Below are 17,521 nucleotides of genomic sequence, written 5' to 3' on the forward strand. Positions count from 1 at the left end.
TTGCATCTGGTCATGAAGAAATTGCTGACACGTTAGTTGCAGTCCACCTCCACCAACAGGTATGACAATGTGATGTTATAATTTGAGTATTCATCTATGTGCAACTTTTCATGTGCACTCGCATGCAGACATCTTGACACCACTTTTAAATCAGCCCTCAAAGTTACAACCTATGCTTTCAGGGTGGAAAACAAAGGTCGCCATTCCGATTAGCTGCTATCTCCCAGTTCAAGCACTTTTGTGTCTGGACACTGGTTCCTGTGGATGGGGTGTTACAAGCTTCACTGTCTGATATAGAAGGTACGTTACATTAGTGCAGTTAATTTGTCTTTTGCACATTTTTGTTACTGTTAGCTGGATTACTGTTGGACATACAATCCTTTGACACACCGAAGCTGATGTCGCCTCTGATAACGTTTTAGAATTTTCAGTGTCATCAACGTCCATTGAGGAAGGTGCCTTTACTATCTGTGAATCTTTAACTGAAGAATAGCCCAGAATTCATGTTAACATTGTCTACTCTTATTAATTCACTGTCTGTTTTCTGAGAGCTAAGAAAAATGGAAACTATTTATTTGTCACAACTTCACACTGGATACTGGTGTGGTACTGGCTTGACATGTAAGCTAAAATACCTGGATTCTGCAATAATTGTGTTCAACTTGCTGCATTACCGTGGGCAATGCCACATTCACTACATTTTTAGTGGGTCCGGTGCACAAATACTGTGTGCATACTGCATACATACATACTGTTCGATAGGCAAAAATACCTGTGTAGTCTTTTTACCCAAAGTCCATACTCTTACTGCAAAGTCACAGTATGTAGAACAGCAATGTGCAGGTATGCTGCGATAGAGATTCAAAACAGAAAGAAGACTGTTGAGAGCATCTAAATTTCAATGAGACGAGGCTTTCGTGCACAAGGCTGCTCTTGTTAATGTCTAACATGAAGTTACAAAATCCCAGAATATATAAAACATGTTGTAATGTAGAGAGCGAGGGGTGGTACAGACATAAAAATAATTATATAATCATATATAATAAAATAAAAAGGGGGTACAACTCCCCCCTCAACTCAACTCGACAACTCAATAACTCCACTTATTCTCTACCTTACAACATGTCATATATTCTGGAATTTTGTAACTTGATGTTAGACATCAAGAAGTACAGCCTTCTGTGCAAAAGTATTCTTTCTGTTGTGCACAATCATTATACAGTAAATGCGACTATCCATTTCTTGTCATTAAATGCTTTTCCTTTCTTTTTTTCTGCAGTGATGAGCATCCATAAGGACACATGCCAGAAAGGGAGTCTCTTTGGGATGACAAACCCTCATCACCTCATGAGGATACAATGGTTGACGAATGGTTCTCAAGCACATCGAAACTTCCAACAAATAATTCATGAAAAAGCCAGTCAGTGCTAGCACCAGGAATTGAACGTGGACAGTCCTGCTACCAGTCAGAGATGTTACATTTCAGGCGCTCATTGACTTTTGGTGAATTACTTGTTGACTTTGTCCCAAGGTGGAGCTCGCTACAACTCATTTGCTATCTGTTAATGTTGTGGCGTGTGTTGCGTTTTTCTCTTTGTGTGTTCCAGACTCAGAACGGTTAATTTGGATCAGGTCAGGTACATTTCATTTCGACATGGCAAACATAAAGTGGTGTTTCTCAACACAACTTAGCAGTAGTCTTCATGCATTACTGCTACGGCCATTAAAGGTCAGCTATGCCGATATCCCAAATAGTCGAAACGGTTGTGATATTCTGAAAGCCCACATCCAGCTCTCCCCAAAATGCACCTTCATTCTCTCAGTTCGGTACAGTACCATGTAAAAAAAATAGATAATTCATTCCGAAACACACATGGGCGCAGCCATTTTTATGACGTAGATGCGCCCGAACGGGCATTGTGACGTGTACGCGCCTTCGTACTTGTCAGTGGATTTCAGCTACGGCTTCTCGCGGCTTCACGTATCTGTGCTTGAAGATGGCGGACAGCCGGGTTCCACCGTTCCGCGATAAGTAAACAGTGCGGTAGCTGCGAACTCATTCGCGAACCAACCTCTGTGCGATGTTGTGACTGGAATTCGTCGTTTGTGTTTTGTGAGCACGTACAACTTGTATCAAGTCGCGTCTGCGTTAGCCCCTTTACAGCACTTGCCCATTGTAGAGACTGACGTTTCGACAGCCGTGTTAGCAAGAAAATGCCGACAGCGTTTTATTCCTGCAGGAAAAAAATTGTGCTATGTATTTGAGAAACCGCGCACTGCTATGGGACAAGTTTTACGTACGATTTATCAATGTGCAACAGCGTCGACGATGGTATGTAACGACGAGAGACGTAAAACGAAATACAAATCACAATTTAAACAACTTTTTGTGGGGTTCTGTGCATTTTCCAGAAGCTTTCTTTGAATCACACCCCCACGCTGCGTTGTGTGGCACGCTACAAACTACTGCATCTTATGTCTAACATCTGGATATTGTTTGTAATGAGCACCGTCGCACAAAAACATGCACACGAAAGCTCCAGTAGCCATGTGGTTGCACACTATGCAGACGCAAAAGAAGTACCAGTGCACATATTGCCACTTAGAAATGGTGTTTTTAGAAATGTGGTGTCTGAAGAGTTAGGGCATAGCATAGATCCTAGAAATCATGTGCACCTTATCCTTCTGTAGAGTGCTCTTTCAATTCACAACTCAGCCCATGGGGTGTAAAAGTGTTAGAGGCAATTATGTGACTTGTCGTCCTTGTTATTATTGTACAAATCACTTTGTATGTAGGACATGATAAGCAATATGTAAGTTGCAACCTTGTCTGCAGCAGTCTCGATGGCCTCTTACAGGGGCCGTGTAACTTGAGTTTTGAATTTATAAAAATATAAGTATACAATATGTAATAAGAAATTGATAAAAAATAAAAATAACATTTATAAAAAGAATTTATAAAAAAATAAATAAAAAGGATTCATGGAAGCAATCCGTTAGGATACCCATTGCGCATGAAGCACAATTATATATGCTTGGACATCATCTAATTAATCTTCTGAACCATATGTGTGGCTGCATACGAAATTTTTTATACGCATGCTCTACCTTCCTATTTATACATGTGCACACGAATAACAGTGAATATATGTGAAGTGGCAAAAAGCAACGCTAGACTCTACCATCATTGTGCCCCTTTAACTTTTCCGCATTTATGTCTGGTGAACAGGGAATATCTCACTAGAAAAGAAGACATTTGTGCATTGTTTGGCGTGCAAATAAATATATTGATTTACATTTTCCATCAATCAACAATGTTGTGACCTGGTGCAAATATTAATGTCAACAAGGAAAGTACTTACAAATTATTCCTATGTGCTCAAATGCAGATATGGCAATTCTGTTTTTGTACCTCAGCACAGTACAGTTTCAAAATTAACAAACTGCACAGCATCAGCAATCTTAAAGTATCTCAAGAGGGGAATCACATAAAGCTCCAACAATAGACTGTGCAAACAAAGCTCCAAAAAACAAAGTACTTCAAGAAAAATCTGAATAATCGGTTGACGTTGTGATATGTACTACTATGCACAGTTCATGAATGGAACATGTTACCTCATTGCATTGCCTCCATGTGAGCACTAGAACAGGCAGCTTTTTAGGTCGCTCTTTTCGTGTTTTTCTATTGTCTTTTTTCGTTTTCTGTTCTTGCGATAGCAAGCATGGCCATAGTGAAACACAAGCAGCCAAGGACAGGATGAGACATCTGCAATGCGACTGCTACCTCTAAACTGATATATTTATTAGCAGACTCTGGAATATACACATATATGCTGCTAAGCAAATGACAATTTAACCAATAGAATAACAGACAAGAAAAAAGGGTTATATATCTTCCCCTCTCCTCATTCTATTTCACAGGCAGCCCTAGTATCATTCTGAGTGTGCCCGTGCATTCCCTTTGAGATAACGTATCTCGGACAGAAGCAAATCCAACAGCGGACTGCTTACACATGCAACTGTCTTGGATTTCTCTAACCACTTATTACTTAACCGCTGCCTTGAGCTGTGTGTTCTGGAAATTTAGGCAGCATCCAGAGTCCCTGCATTGTGTTGCCAAGTTTCTCGAGGGCATCAAAAGTCTGTCCTTGGCTGCCTGTGTTTCACTATGGCTCTCAGATACAAACTACCCCATTTCAACACAGTAGAAAACACAGATTTGTAAATAGCATCTGTTGACTGCACTGTACATACCCCCCATATAAAAGATCATAGTGGATACTACATCTCGTGCGATAATGTCAGGAACACAAAAAAGCTAGATTTGAAACCACTCTTACGTCATTGTAGTAGTATTTGTGTGAAGCTACGCAATTCCTGTCCTGCAAATAATTTAAACCATATGTTTCATCTGCCAGCATGATGATCCCCTGAAAAGCAATTCACACTTGGCGGGAACTACCGGTTCTGAAACCTATCCCTGACATTTGTAGCCATCAGGGAGAAAACCCAAGGGCTGCGGTGGAAAAGACAAACACACATGGGCTATGTCCTCACTGTGTATCAGCTGCTCTGGCTACTAAGAACACGTTCCAAATTGATATAACATAGCTTGACATGATACGTCGGCGAAAGCTAACCTATAAAATTTGTAGTTAAATGTACAATACGTAAACACTTGCCATAACATGACAGTTTCCTTCCTGCATTCATGCGCTACCATTCAACCCACATAAACAGTGTAGTGAATTTTTTTATAGCATTACACGTCGTTTGACAGAACTTGAACAAGATTATATAGCACATGATAAAAGTAGAGTGAACATAATGTGCAGAAAAAATGGCTAGGAAGCAAACGTGCTGGTGAAGATGATGCATATGTAAAACCACCGAGACTAGGGAACACAAAGGGAAGTGTTTGTGTCTGTCCCTTCGTGTTCCCTGGTCTTGGGGTTTTACATCATGCATAATGTGGAGCTTTCCATTCACGCTTAATGGCCATAGCAGTAATGCATGAAGGCCACTGCTAAGTTGTGTTGAGAAACACCACTTTATGTTTGCCATGTCTAAATGAAACATACCTGACCTGATCCAAATTAACCGTTCTGAGTCTGGAACACACAAAGAGAAAAACGCAACACACGCCACAACATTAACAGATAGGCAAATGAGCTGTGGCGAGCTCCACCTTGGGACAAAGTCAACAAGTAATTCACCAAAAGTCAATGAGCGCCTGAAATGTAACATCTCTGACTGGTAGCAGGACGGTCCACGTTCAATTCCTGGTGCTAGCACTGACTGGCTTCTTCATGAATTATTTGTTGAAGTTTCGATGTACTTGAGAACCATTCGTCAACCATTGTATCCTCATGAGGTGATGAGGGTTTGTCATCCCAAAGAGACTCCCTTTCTGGCATGTGTCCTTATGGATGCTCATCACTGCAGAAAAAAAAAAAAAGAGAAAGCATTTAATGACAAGAAATGGATAGTCGTATTTACTGTATAATGATTGTGCACAACAGAAAGAAGACTTTTGCACAAAAGGCTGTACTTCTTGAGGTCTAACATCAAGTCACAAAATTCCAGAATATATGACATGTTGTAAGGTAGAGAATAGGTAGAGTTATTGAGTTGTCGAGTTGAGTTGAGGGGGGAGTTGTACCCCATTTTTATTTGATTATATATCATTGTATAATTATTTTTATGTCTGTACCAACCTCGCTCTCTACATTACAACATGTTTTATATATTCTGGGATTTTGTAACTTCATGTTAGACATTAACAAGAGCAGCCTTGTGCACGAAAGTCTCGTCTCATTAAAATTTAGATGCTCTCAACAGTCTTCTTTCTGTTGTGAATCTCTATCGCAGCATACCTGCACATTGCTGTTCTACGTACTGTGACTTTGCAGTAAGAGTATGGACTTTGAGTAAAACGACTATACAGCACTGCTCAGATATTTTTGCCTATCGAACAGTATGTATGTATGCAGTATGCACACAGTATTTGTGCACCGGACCCACTAAAAATGTAGTGAATGTGGCATTGCCCACGGTAATGCACCAAGTTGAACACAATTATTGCAGAATCCAGGTATTTTAGCTTACATGTCAAGCCAGTACCACATCCAGTGTGAAGTTGTGACAAATAAATAGTTTCCATTTTTTTAGCTCTCAGAACACAGACAGTGAATTAATAAGAGTAGACAATGTTAACATGAATTCTGGGCTATTCTTCAATTAAAGATTCACAGATAGTAAAGGCACCTTCCTCAATGGACGTTGATGACACTGAAAATTCTAAAAAGTTATCAGCTTCAACAACATCAGCTTCGGTGTGTCAAAGGATTGTATGTCCAACAGTAATCCAGCTAACAGTAACAAAAATGTGCAAAAGACAAATTAACTGAACTAATGTAACGTAGCTTCTATATCAGACAGTGAAGCTTGTAACACCCCATCCACAGGAACCAGTGTCCAGACAGCAAAAGTGCTTGAACTGGGAGATAGCAGCTAATCGGAATGGCAACCTTTGTTTTCCACCCTGAAAGCACAGCTTGTAACTTTGAGGGCAGATTTAAAAGTGGTGTCAAGATGTCTGCATGCGAGTACACGTGAAAAGTTGAACATAGGTGAATACTCAAATTATAACATCACATTGTCATACCTGTTGGTGGAGGTAGACTGCAACTAACGTGTCAGCAATTTCTTCATGCACCAGATGCAAGCCAGATCATGCTTAATTTCCGCCTTCAGCGTGCACCTGTGATAATTCAGAAGTTAGATTATCAATACTATTGTGTTGTTAATCGTGGTTATATCAGAGTAAGTGCAGTAGGACAGCTGCACAATCGATTCATTAAGCTTGCTATTTTTTATATCTGAACCTCGACTTACCTTTTTTGCTCTCGTTTTTTGCCTTGATCCTCCGTGGCACATTCAAAATGTTGTGCGTCGGGCACTTCAGATTTTCATCAGACGATTTCGTGCCGAGATTCCAAATTGCCTCTGGAGTCGCTCGTAACCTATGATAACATTCGTGGACGAAATCCTTGCAGTGGAAATTAGCAGGCACCACTGTCAGCCAAGAGCTTCGTACTGCTTGGTCTTTTGGCAGCTTATAATAGGTAACACTTGAATGCTCCGATGAATTGTTCTAACAGCGTAGCACCGTCGCATCTTCGACAACTTCGCCGTGGCATATCACGGATCGTATCGCTCCAGCCCATAAAAGGCAAGGTCAGAACAAGGAAGTGCACTTTCCAAACGACGCCGTGCCAAAAAAAAAATATTCACATGCTTTGTTTCCGGCTTAGCAACAACAACATAACAGCTGTTCGCTTATGTACGATGCACAGAGGACGAAACGAAAGAAGCCAAGCGGCCAAGCCAAGAGTCCATGCCAAGCCAAAGACAGATAAACCGAGAGCGGTGACGTCGGTGCGCCCGTGCGCAGGGTTTGCCGACGGTCTGACGGCCGGGCGTGGGAACTAAAAAAACTGTTTTCTAAAAACCTACGAACAGTTGGAGCAAGATATTTCGCACACATATTCAGTGTTCGGTAATGAACACACAGCGCGAGTATTGCTCAGTTCTGCGGCACTTCAAAATCGGCATATCTGACCTTTAAGCGTGAATAGAAACCTGCACATTATCCATGATGTAAAACCCCAAGACTAGGGAACACGAAGAGACAGACACAAACGTGTCCCTTTGTGTTCCCTAGTCTCGGGGTTTTACATATATCATATTCACCAGCTCACTTGCTTGCAGCCATTTTTTCTGCACATTATGTTCACTCTACTTTTATCGTGTGCTATATAATCTTGTTCAAGTTCTGTCAAACAACCTGTAATGCTATAAAAAAATTCAGTACACTGTTTGTGTGGGTTGAATGGTAGCGCATAAATGCAGGAAAGAAACTGTCATGTTATGGCAAGTGTTTACGTATTGTACATTTAACTACTAATTTTATTGGTTAGCTTTCGCTGGCGTATCATGTCAAGCCATGTTATATTAATTTGGAACATGTTCTTCTTAGTAGCCAGAGCAGCTGATACACAGAGAGAACATAGCCCGTGTGTGTTTGTCGTTTCCACCGCAGCCCTTGGGTTTCCTCCCTGATGGCTACACATGTCAGGGATAGGTTTCAGAATCGGTAGTTCCCGCCAAGTGTGAATTGCTTTTCAGGGGATCATCACGCTGGCAGATGAAACATATGGTTTAAATTATTTGCAGGACAGGAATGGCGCAGCTTCACACAAATACTACTAAACAAAATACAGAAGCCGACACTGAAGATTTTTGTTTAAGTTTAATTTGTACAAGCTTTCGCGTGGAGGTCCACGCTTCCTCAGGTACCATTTATTTTGTTTATGTGATCTACAGGACTTGACTCCCCTCTTCATATACGCATCTGTTACAAATACTACTACTACTACGACGTAAGGGTGGTTTCAAATCTAGCTTTTTTGTGTTCCTAACATTATCGCACAAGATGTAGTATCCACTATGATCCTTTATGTGGGGGGTATGTACAGTGCAATCAACAGATGCTATTTACAAATCTGTGTTTTCTGTGTTGAAATGGGGTAGTTTGTTGAAACACAGGCCCTCGAGAAACATGGCAACACATTGCAGGGACTCTGGATGCTGCCTAAATTTCCAGAACACACAGCTCAAGGCAGCGGTTAAATAACAAGTGGTTAGAGAAATCCAAGATAGTTGCATCCGTAAGCAGTCCGCTGTTGGATTTGCTTCTGTCAGAGATACGTTATCTCAAAGGGAACGCACGGACACACTCAGAATGATACTAGGGCTGCCTGTGAAATAGAATGAGGAGAGCGGAAGATATATAACCCTTTTTCTTGTCTGTTATTATATTGGTTAAATTGTCATTTTCTTAGCAGCATATGTGTGTATATTCCAGAGTCTGCTAATAAATATATCAGTTTAGAGCTAGCAGTCGCATTGTAGATGTCTCATCCTGTCCTTGGTCGCTTGTGATTCACTATGGCCATGCTTGCTGTTGCAAAAACAGAAAACAAAAAAAGACAATAGAAAAACACGGAAAGAGCGACCTAAAAAGCTGCCTGTTCTAGTGCTCACATGGAGGCAATGCAATGAGGTAACATGTTCCATTCATGAACTGTGCATAGTAGTACATATCACAACGGCAACTGATTATTCAGATTTTTCTTGAAGTACTTTGTTTTTTTTTTAGCTTTGTTTGCACAGTCTATTATTGGAGCTTTATGTGATTCTCCTCTTCAGATACTTTAAGATTGCTGATGCTGTGCAGTTTGTTAATTTTGAAACTGTACTGTGCTGAGGTACAAAAACAGAATTGTCATATCTGCATTTGAGCACATAGGAATAATTTGTAAGTACTTTACTTGTTGACATTAATATTTGCACCAGGTCACAACATTGTTGATTTATGGAAAATGTAAATAAATATATTTATTTGCTTGCCAAACAATGCACAAATGTCTTCTTTTCTAGTGAGATATTCTCTGTTCACCAGACATAAATGTGGAAAAGTTAAAGGGGCACAATGATGGTAGAGTCTAGCGTTGCTTTTTGCCACTTCTCATATATGCACTGTTATTCGTGTGCACATGTAGGAATAGGAAGGTAGAGGATGCGCATAGAAAATTTCGTATGCAACCACACATATGGTTCAGAAGATTAATTAGATGATGTCCAAGCATATATAATTGTGCTTCATGTGCAATGGGTATGCTAACGGATTGCTTCCATGAAGTCTTTTTATTTATTTTTTATAAATTCCTTTTATAAATGTTATTTTTTATTTTATATAAATTTCATATTACATATTGTATACTTATATTTTTATAAATTTTATAAACTAAAAACTCAAGTTACACGGCCCCTGTAAGAGTGCCCTTTGCAAATGGTTTGATAACGTGTCTCGAACTGTAAAGGTAAGAGGCAATCGAGAATGCTGCAGACAAGGTTGCAACTTACATATTGCTTATCACGTCCTACATACAAAGTGATTTGTACAATAATTCCTGAGCACGGAATTAATCCCGAGGCTGGCCAGCGATGTCACCCAAGACGACAAGTCACATAATTGCCTTTAACACTTTTACACCCCATGGGCTGAGTTGTGAATTGAAAGAGCACTCTACAGAAGGATAAGGTGCACCTGATTTCTAGGATCTATGCTATGCCCTAACTCTTCAGACACCACATTTCTAAGTGGCAATATGTGCTCTGGTACTTCTTTTGCGTCTGCATAGTGTGCAACCACATGGCTACTGGAGCTTTCGTGTGCATGTTTTTGTGCGACGGTGTTCATTACAAACAATATCCAGATGTCAGACATAAAATGCAGTAGTTTGTAGCGTGCCACACAACGCAGCGTGACATGGGAGTGTGTGATTCAAAGAAAGCTTCTGGAAAATGCACAGAATCCCACAAAAAGTTTAAAATGTGATTTGTATTTCGTTTTACGTCTTTCGTCGTTACATACCATCGTCGACGCTGTTGCACATTGATAAATCGTACGTAAAACTTGTCCCATAGCAGTATGCGGTTTCTCAAATACATAGCACAATTTTCCTGCAGTAATAAAACGCTGTCGGCATTTTCTTGCTGACACGGCTGTCGAAACGTCAGTCTCTACAATGGGCAAGTGCTGCAAAGGGGCTAACGCAGACGCGACTTGATACAAATTGTACGTGCTCACAAAACACAAACGACGAATTCCAGTCACAACATCGCACAGAGGTTGGTTCGCGAATGAGTTTGCAGCTGCTCCACTGTTTACTTATCGCGGAACGGTGGAACCCGGCTGTCCGTCATCTTCAAGCACAGATATGTGAAGCCGCGAGAAGCCGTAGCTGAAATCCACTGACAAGTACGAAGGCGCGTACACGTCACAATGCCCGTTCGGGTGCATCTACGTCATAAAAATGGCTGCGCCCATGTGTGTTTCGGAATGAATTACCTATTTTTTTGACATGGTACTGTACCGAACTGAGAGAATGAAGGTGTATTTTGGGGAGAGCTGGATGTGGGCTTTCAGAATATCACAACCGTTTCGACTATTTGGGATATCGGCATAGCTGACCTTTAAGTATAATTTTTCTTTATATTTATTGACGTGTCAGCTTTCCGGCACAATATAGCTGAATGGATAGATAAGTGCCACCGTCACTCCCTTTGCAATAACGGATACATGGAAACTTGCTGGTGAACCACCAACTTTATTCTCACAGGTGACGCAAACGACTCGCCGTTAGAAACAGAGTGTCGAGATTATATGTCAGTTTCTTCCGTTAACAGAAATTCTATGTTACCCAATGACGCGAGGGCCAAGTGTAGGAAGAAGACACGTTTTCGTTTTCTCCACACAACTGCGTTCAGCTGGGCAGATGCTGTACGCTTTTCGGAAGGTGCGAGTGAACGCCACGATTGCAGGACTGTGCCTGCCTTGTCTTCAACGTTGTGCTTAACTTGCTCGTCGTCGAAGTCTTCGAACGTCCTTCTAGATTCTTCTGCTTTTGGGTCATGTACTTCTTTTAGCGAAATCGAGCGTCTAAATCTTGTGGAAGTGGAGTGGAAGTGGGATGGGTTAAGGAAACTAATGCCGAGGGCGTGGGAGCGGCCACCGGAGCTTCCAATAACGGGTCACAATGCTTCTAGTTTGCCTGTCGTGTTGACTGGTGGTGTCCTGCTTCAGGTCCGTATCAGCTACAGGGCGGCTGTCAACAGCGAACTCCGTAGGTAATGGCAGCGATCGACGAAACCTTCTTGGTATTGGATTTGGGTAGGGACGCGGCTGTGGAAATGGGAAGGGACGCGGCTGTGGATGTGGGAAGGGACGGGGTATGGGATCTGGTCGTGGAAACGGGGGCAGTGGGTGCGGGTGAGGCCTCGGAAAGGGGTTTGGGTGAGGATAGGGTTGTGGCCAAGGACGTGGGTGCGGTATTGTGTCAGGCTGATATGGGCGTGGCATCGGGACTATCTGACGCCTCCATAGTGATCGCGGTAGCTCTGCTTTCACTTCTTCAGTGTCCTCTGGTGGATCCACTTGGCTGTCTTGCGTCACATGCTGAGATACTGAGGGCTTTCCAAGTTCTGTTGTTCCTACTGCTGCAAAAATGAAATTGAAAAATATTACGATGACCCAAAAATGACAAAGGCCAGTTTCACGAACACCAGTTAGGGGTTGATCCGCGATTAAGCGTCCATTAACTTCAAATTACGACTCAACTCTGCTTCTTTAGCGTAAACCAGCGTTACTGGAACACACCTTACGTCACTAACTAACGTTATTGAGAAAGGATTGACGGATATCTTCAAGTTTAAGGGAAGCTTGATCTTGGTTTAAAGTTAATCGCCATTGGCGAAACCGGGTCTTAATGATTCCACCACGCCAGAAAGCTTGAACGTATTCATGAAAATTGAATATGGTGGTTCATCGCAGTTTTGATCACGCTCTACAACTGCGGATTTTAAAAAGCAAAGGCATTTCTGAGATTCTGCGGCGGAAGGACTCGGCCCCAATCCAAGCAATTAAATATGTCACAAGACAACGGTATATTATATGGTAGCGTGTAGTGGGGTTTCGGAGCAGACGCTGTGGCATATAGCTCATTATTATACATCTCGCGCAACGTAGAGTCACGAATTAGTACTAGTAGTAGTAGTAGAGTAGTAGTAGTAGCAGCAGAAGTACACTCGGAACACGGAACTTCACTGCATAGCACACTCTGCACCAACCATTGCCACGAACTTTTTTGTGTCAATTTTGATATTTATAATTCACACAAAAAGGCGTACGCCTCCCTCTCTCCTCGAATCAGAAGCGATAACCATATCATCTCTTAAAAATGAACTTTACCGCACAGCACGCTCCTAGCCATGCTTGGCTAGGAGCGTGCTATGCGGTAAAGTTAATTTTTAAGAGTGTAGTATCCAAATACAACCATGAATCCACACGTGTTGTTTTACCTGCGTAGTACACATTAAACAGACCATATATTGCGCTGTTCAAAGTAACAGTAAATGTGGCTTACCCAGGACTGCGGCGAACACCACAAATACCCAGGACAGCTTCAACAGTGCCATGTTGATATGATGCAGGTTCTGAGTTCGCAATTGTGTGCTATGAGCATTTATACTTCTCGCAAAATGCTCATGTTTTTTTCTTTTTTTTCACGGGAATACCCATGCAAGCCACCGGAGAAGGAGGTGTAACAAGCGCTTTCCAAAAAAAGAACAAAGCACACTGATACAATAGATCACAGGGTTTTCCTTTGAAAGACAATGCCGTGGAACTCCACATGTAAGATAAGACTATCGTGCATGAAACTATATTTTACTGTTCTTTTTCTTTGGTGTAAGCTCTACTCTGCGTATACTCATCGCCTGCACATTTATTGAACATAGTCACGTCACGTCACTTTGTAAACACTTCCTGTCACTCTCCCAGCCCCATTGCAGGGTGATGAGCCCCTTGTACCTTCTGGAAGATTTTTCATTTTTTAGAGATATGGGCCATAGGTGACTGGCGACGTAAATCCACGAATTATTATTATTAGATATACTTGCTATCTAAATGACATGAGTTTATAGATATTAAGCACCGGTTTTTACGTTGTCGCCAGTTTTTACGCCTCACTTTGCTAGCTTGATTCTTATGAACTCAATAGTATTATATAATTGAACTCAAATTTTTGCCAAGGAAAGGTAGCGTTTTTTTAGTTAATTAGAAAGTCTGTGGCTACAACATGCTATTCTAATCGTAATTTAAAGTTTTTTGTACTATTCTTGTCTTGGCGCACTATGGCCTTAGTTGCTTGTGTGTCGTTAAAACTCCAATCATCATCGTAATCTCCAACTATTCCCAGATTATTTGACACCCGAAAGCTTGCCATCTCTCCAAGGATGGGATTTTTCCAATTTGGGGTTTCGCAGTGGCGGCACTATCGGTACGGTCCGAAGACACTCCCACTGCGCATGGAGACAGCACAAGAACAAAAAAAAAGGGGGGGGGGAAGAACAAGGAGGGTGGGGACCAGGCGCAATCACGTATTTTGTCTTCGCAAGCTTATGTGTTCGTAGCCATGAGGTACTGATAATCACCGCATGTCATGTGCTGTTTTGTGTTTTGTCCTCCCCATATTTTAGGCGTGGCAACTTGGACGCAACTTGGACGAACGTGCGCCTTGACAAGCGACGGTTTTTCTGGCGCTTGTTATGTGTTTTGGGTGTCAATTGTTTGTGAAAGCATTGTGAAAGATCCTGTGTTTGTGAGGAAATGGTTTATTGTGGCTATGGGCTTTCTAATTAACGCAAAAAAGTTACCTTTCCTTTGCAATTTTTTGTTCAATGAAGCTAATTACACTAATTACTGAGGTACACTCATAGAAAACACATGCAACACCCTGTATATGCAGAGATGTGTATATATTGTGAGAGAAACAGTATGTGATCATACGACAGCACAACACAGCATATCGTGTAATGTGTTCATCACGACGTATTATTGATGGTATTTTGCAGCCCGCTGGTATATGGAGTTAGATGAATATTGACTTTGTTTCGACATTTGGGAGTCATCCAACACTCACTGACAGAAAGGCTCGACCTTGATTTACTTCCATTCGCCTCGCTATTGCAAGCTCCGCCGAGGATGTGGGCCCTCTTGCATACGAGTCAAGGACGAGTGGACTATGATAAAACAGCTGAAATGTCGGCATTTAGCTCAAATAGTATAACAGCTGAAATACAAAAGAGTTAATAACTGAAACGGCTAAGTACTGCGATTTATAACAGTAAAACCTGGCATATAACCTTATGCATGTGGGACCACCCAGGCAGCACACTATCCTGGTCCATTATTGTCGGGACACTGGAACTATCGGTCCTATATAGGACCGATAGTTCCAGTGTCCCGACAATAATATAGGACCACGTTTACCGTTATTCTTCCAATAATCGTTGCTGCATGGGAATGTTGGTCCAAGGTTGCCAACTACCGGTAAATATTCGCTGGTCGCTAGAACTGTAGTCGTTATATAGCCATGAGACAGGTGATATTGGCTGAATATGGACAATGTGGTCTACATATAGCCGAGGAGCAAACCATATCGGATGGAAGCGGGCAACTCCGTCCGAATATAGCCCGTGACCAAACAACATTGGCTCAAAGTGGACAATGTGGTCTACATATAGGCGTCGGCCAAGGAATATTTGGCTGAAAACTGACAATATTTTTACACATAACCGTCAGCCAAATAATATTCCACGAAAGTTGGAAATATGGTCTACATATTGCCGGCGACGGAACACTGTTGGATTAAAATGGGCAAGTGGTCTACATCCAGTTTCGGAAAGCCGGGCCTCATCACCAAAGGAGTCCTCCTCCTACAGGACGATGCACGCCCGCATACCGCGCATATCACGACACGCACCTTACAGGAACTCGGCTGGAAGTTGCTGCCATATCCCCCTCACAATGTCACTTGGATTAAATTGCGTGAGAAACGGATTAAATTATGTGAAATGAAATTAAAAATAAAAATAAATATAGAAAATAAAATATAACAATGAAAATAAAAATAAATTGTCATAATGGTATTGATGTTGTACTAGTGGCATCACTTATCACATGAATTTTGACGCACTATAACCTCAGTTAGCAAGGGAGTTGCCTCAGGACAGAAGCCGCCGATATTTCGAACAGAGACTGTTCGTCTTCTGGGCACCGTCCTCATCATTGGCATGGTATTTAAAGGGTTAGGTGTGACGTGTTGAAAGGTTCATGCGAATTGTGGGTCAACAGCCCTGAGGGAAGAAAGGGTCCGTACGGGCTTCTACGGCCGGAGTGAATGGCTGCTTTGTTAGAGTGTGGAGGGGATTAAGTGAAAGTAGTGATCTGGGGGGGGGGGGGGGGTTATCGAAACTACCGGAGGGGGAGGAGGAGGAGTGTCGTTGGGAGGAACCCGAGAGGTCTGCCTGCCTGATTAGGCAGGGAAGGGAAAGGTGGTGGAGAGGAGGAGAGGAAAGGGTGAAGTGGAAGACCGAACGGAATCCGCTCGGGGGGAGGATAGCTGCGTCCATGGGCCGACTTCAGGGGAACTGTGCCGGCATACGCCTATTACACATCTGAGGGAAACCCAGGAAAAACCCCAGACGGCACAGCCGGCCCGCGGATTCGAACCGCGGACCTCCCACGCACGCGTTACCGCTGCGCCACCCACCGGAGCTGGTATCGAAACTACCCGTTCTCAATTCTCCCTTCTCACATTGCCCTTATTCAAATGACCTTGCTCAAAAGGACTTTCTGGTTTTAACCCGTATCTGAACTACCTCCCTCAAAACGCCCTTCGCGTATGACCTCATTGCACAGAGCCATCGCCCTATTTCAGGAGAGTGGTCCTTCCTCCTTTTTTCTTTTTCCCATTGTATAGATAGTTGACATGCGTACTGCTGACGATTCCCATTTGCGTTTTTTTCCCTCGTGCTGAACATCTTCCACCCCCCCACCCCCTCCCTAGTCAGATCGAGTTAATGTCCTCAGGGCGAATTTAAATCCCGGAGCTCCCGATTTCGCGGCCTTGCAAGTTCGCAGTAGAAAGGCGACGGGTACAAACGCGAATGGGTAGTTTCGATATACACCCAGTGATCTAGGCTCCAGACCGGTTACAGAAAAAAGGGAGGTTCACGAACACGTGGACGAAACGGGACAACAGGCAAGAATTGGCAAGCATAGCGAAAGATAAGGATGTTAGTGGTTACGTGGGGAAAATTCCAGAACCAGCAAAGGTTTTCTTCTTTTTCTAAATATTTGTAATACAAAGTTGTGGCATGCAATAAAGAAAGCAAAAGGCAGCGGCCATGCAGAACATAACAGATGATAATGGAGATAGATGGGAAAAGCATATTTTATTTGTGAAGTGTTTCTAGGGTGCCTTGTGACTTGTTGATACCGGACGGGCGAAGAGCGTTGAAGTTGTATATGAGATAAGACTCCCTATCACGTCTGTCACGTGTGGATCTAAACCCGGTTTCTAGAATATATAGTTTAATGTTGTCAAAATTGTGACTAGGAACGTTAGAGTGTCGGCGACTGCTTTGGGGAGTTTGTTGGACGTGTCGGTTCTGTGTCCGGTAAGGCGGTTGTTCATTTGTTGGCCGGTATTGCATAGAGCAGTCGCCGCATTCAATGCAGTATATGAGGAAAACCCAGGAAAAACCCCAGCCGGCACCGGGATTCGAACCTGGGTACCTCCCAGTCTCGACGTGACATGGCCAGCACGCTAACCACTGAGCCACGGGAGCTGGTTTTTCGCTTGTTGGCCGCTTTTCAGACATATGTCGGCACAGTTCCCTTAGAAGTCGGCCCAGGACGCACATTCCCCCAGGGCGTCAGTCGTGACGTTGCCCACATACGTGAGGCCGACAACGGGAAGCCCTATCACCACCACCACCACCACCAGTATATGACATTGGAGCTTGTGCATGTGAATGCGTGCTTAAC

At 42.6% G+C, this 17,521-nt stretch overlaps 2 long non-coding RNA genes across 2 annotated transcripts; one reads left to right on the top strand and one right to left on the bottom strand.

Annotated features, from left to right (window-relative positions):
- LOC135400433 (uncharacterized) lies at positions 1–1,444 on the top strand. The gene is made up of 3 exons (XR_010424615.1): positions 1–59; positions 183–300; positions 1,280–1,444. It is a non-coding gene; the product is annotated as an uncharacterized LOC135400433 (long non-coding RNA).
- Positions 1,445–11,221: 9,777 nt separating this feature from the next.
- Positions 11,222–13,254, bottom strand: LOC135378382 (uncharacterized). Its single transcript, XR_010418341.1, has 2 exons — positions 13,053–13,254; positions 11,222–12,126 (listed from the first exon to the last, which is right to left on the bottom strand). It is a non-coding gene; the product is annotated as an uncharacterized LOC135378382 (long non-coding RNA).
- Positions 13,255–17,521: the final 4,267 nt, after the last annotated feature.

The sequence above is a fragment of the Ornithodoros turicata genome, chromosome 1 (genome assembly GCF_037126465.1).
Source record: "Ornithodoros turicata isolate Travis chromosome 1, ASM3712646v1, whole genome shotgun sequence".
NCBI classification, from domain to species: domain Eukaryota; kingdom Metazoa; phylum Arthropoda; class Arachnida; order Ixodida; family Argasidae; genus Ornithodoros; species Ornithodoros turicata.